Raw genomic sequence first — 3,843 nt, 5'->3', positions numbered from 1 at the left:
CCCCTAAGGGTGGGAGCTCGTTGTCAGAGAAATCAATCATGGTGAGAGGGTTGGCGTTTTCAGATCTACTGAGGTCTGGGAGAGGGCTAGTAGTTAGCTGTTTGCCAAAACCCACTGATGTAATCGATCATGTCTACATAATGAAGACTCCACAAAAACTCAACAGGATAGATTTCAGAGGGGTTCCAGGTTGATAAAAACATGGAGGTGCTGGGGCAGTGGCACACCTGGAGAACGGGAAGCTCCAGCCCCTTCCCACATACCTTTCTCTATGATTCTCTTCCATCTGAGTATCTCTGAGTTATAGCCCTTTATAATAACCTGGTAATCTAGTAACTAAACGTTTTCCCGAGTTCTGTGAGCTGCTCTAAAAAATTAATCAAATTCAAGGAGGGGATTGGGGGAACCTCTGATTTATAGTGAGGTGGTCAGAAGCACAGGTGAAAAACTGGACTTGGGATTGGCATCTAAAGTGGAGAGGGCAGTCCTGTGGGACTGAGCCCCTAATCTATAGAATCTGATGCTATCTGTAGGTAGATAGTGTCAAAATTGAGTTAAATTATAGGGCACCCATCTGGCGTCACAGAATTGTTTAATGTGTGGGAAACTCACACATCTGGTGTCAAAAGTGGAATAGTTTTGTTGCTCTCAATAGTATTGAAAGTAGACACTTAGGAAGAGTGTCTTTTCCTTTACAAATAAACACTGAATTTTGATGATTTTATTCAAAAACCCTAAAATATAGACATTAGTAACTTTCACTTTGATTATACAATGGATGTTAACACTTTGGATATACTGGATTAAATAATGTTTATTACTAAAAATAATGTCATCTATTTTTACTTTTTATAACTTGCTACTAGAAATATTATATGTATTTATGTCAGACACCAGATCACAGAGTCAGAAAACACCAAGCAGGATAACTGAAATAAAAGAAAATAACCCTCAGACCTACACCCAGGGGTGTAGTTTTCGAATTACAGAAAATCAGAGATGAAGAAAAAAGTCTGAAAGAAGCCAGAGGAGAAAAACACCTTATGTATGCAACACAAAGATAAGAATTATATCTCATTTCTCTTCAAAAACTGTGCAAGTAAGAAGAGAGTAGAGTGAAATATTTACAATGCTGAGAGAAAAACCCCGCCAACCTAGAATCCTGTACCCTACAAATTTATTTTTTCAAAAGTGAAGAAGAAATAGACTCTCTCAGACCAATAAAAATTGAGAAAATATGTTGCTGGTAGATCTGCCTTGCAAAATATGTTAAAGGAAACTCTTTAGAGAGAAGAAAAATAACATAGATTAGAAACTCACATCTTTATAAAATAAGGAAGAACATTAAAGAAGGAATAAAAGAAGGAGAATAAAAATTTTTATTTTTCTTATTTTAATTGATCTAACAGGTACGATTTCTTCACAATAATAATGTCAACAATGTATTATGGATATAATAAGGATTATGTATCCTTATACACACTCACGCGTGTGCACACGTGTGCACAAGTACACACACACACACGGTAAAACTTTGGTTTGTGAGCCTAATTTGTTCCAGAAACATGCTTGTAATCCAAAGCACTTGTATATCCAAGCAAATATCCCCATAAGAAATAATATAAACTCAGATGATTCATTCCACAACCCCAAAATAGTCATATAAAAATGCGTACAATGCTGTAGTATAACACAAAATAGCAAAGAAAATAGAAAATAGAAAGAAAAAATAATCAAATGAACCTGCACTTCCCTTTGAAAATCTCTGTGGCTGGGGTGAGGGAGACAATAGAGAGGAGAGTTATTGTGTAGGATGACTTTCACTATCACTAATGGAATCACTGCTATCTACTGGCTCAATGGAATCTTTTTCTGCATGGGGGCCATTGTATACGCTCATACGGATGTTGACTACATTACGGTATTAACTCTTGTCATATACTGTATTTAATGTAACTGGCAGGCAATAAGGCAGCAGAAGAAAGGGTCTATATCTGCAAGCAGCCTGCCCTAGAAGGAAACAAAGCCTTCTTAAGCTTGCTCTTGTCTGGAAAAGCAAAAGACTGTCCATGGGTGCTTTCAGGTGACCGAAAATACATAGTGCCAGTTGTGGGCACTTTCCAAAGTTCTGAAAAATCACTGATTTCTGCCAAACACTGCAGCCTGAGACCGAGATCTGAGCATAGGTGTCGAACACCCACAATCCCGCAATGAGAGAGAGAGAGAAAGAGAACAACCATTGGCTCAGTTGTGCTCATGTGACATTCAGCATCCTGTACTACTCATATTGCAAGACATTGCTGGTTTATCAAGTTAAAATTTACTAGAAATGTTTGCTTATCTTGTGGGATACTCGCAGAACAAGTTACTTGCAATCCAAGGTTTTACTGTATTTTCCAAGGATGATACTTCTAAGAAATGAAATTAGTTAAAAGATAAAGAGCCCAAATAATTTGACATGTATTGCTATAGCTGTAATTTTCTGTTAGACATTTTCTCCACCTAGACGTTGATGTGGTCAGTTTGCCTGTGGCCTTGCGTCATCAATGCAGAAGGAACACATTTAATTGTGTCCTTCCCCTGTACTTTATCCCTATAAAGTGTTGCTGCCTCAGGAAATGAGGTACAGACCTCCAGGTTGTTCTAGTTTTGACTGTTCACAATTTAACCTTGAAAACTTTCACGTTTATGCTAATTAGCTCACACAAACAAATGTATATCCCAAGCAGTCCTATGAAAAAATAATTTTGACACGAATTCCTCAACTGTTTCAACCAATAAAGTTCTTCCTAATTTAATCTGGGAAACACAAATACAGAAAAAATAACAGTCCGAACTAGGTACGACTGCTAATGCTAACACAGATTGTACAGAATTTGTTGTTGATCGTTCTGGGCAGGTATTTTTAGGCTAGTTCTGTTTCATAGAAAACACAAGGAGGTGTTCCTTTCTCATTCAGTTTATGTGATTCTTCTTGACATTATTGGGATACTACATAAAGATCAAGTACACAAAATATTAGCTAATAAGCTGATAGCAGGAAAAACAACAATTTACGCAAACAGAATTTACATGAATTCTCTCTGCCGTATTTCCAACAAATAGAGCTATCAAGCACTCAATTGCTGATGGAATCTAACTTATTACACAAAAGCCAATTACCATACAGGGGATTGTTTTCCTCTCCACCTCTTCGGGTAATTTCTTTTGAGATTGTAAGGGGCTTTATAACACTTTCAAGGAAGTGCTTCTTTCTAAAAGGTGTTTATCTTTAAATGTAACAAATAAGGCATTTTTTTTTCAAATTGTAAAAAGCACTCTGAAGATCACACTATGTCCAGAATTAAAATGTTCAGCGCATCATCAGAAACTCAGGAACGCTAAGAGATGTTAGTCAAGTGTGCTAGAAAACCTGTCTCATACCATTTCGGGTTTCCTTTGTAGGAGGTTTCCTAATCCTCCTCCCCACAATCCATACCATGTTTTTACACATCTAAAGTGAGAGGCTTATAGGCATAGACAAATACTGACCTCCTGTTAAATTTACAACAATCCCTATATTCTGACAATGGCCATCTACTGACAGCAGAACACTAGGAAAGGATTATGTAAAAATATGTTTTTTCCTTTAATGGCACTCAACACTGTCCCTATATTCGTCCAACTTTAGATCTTCATCTCTATACTTCTCCAAGTTTAGATCTTCTTAAGCTGAGTCATTGCTGGTAATAATCATTTCAACATCAATAATAATAATTTCTTTATTAAACCTGTCATAACTTAAGGTATTTTAGACTGGTGTCGATTAGACATATATCTCTCCTCTACCCAAATAATTACTTT

Source organism: Crocuta crocuta, unplaced genomic scaffold, assembly GCF_008692635.1.
Source record: "Crocuta crocuta isolate KB4526 unplaced genomic scaffold, BGI_CrCroc_1.0 scaffold20, whole genome shotgun sequence".
Taxonomy (NCBI): Eukaryota; Metazoa; Chordata; class Mammalia; order Carnivora; family Hyaenidae; genus Crocuta; species Crocuta crocuta.
This window is presented reverse-complemented; position numbering follows the sequence as displayed.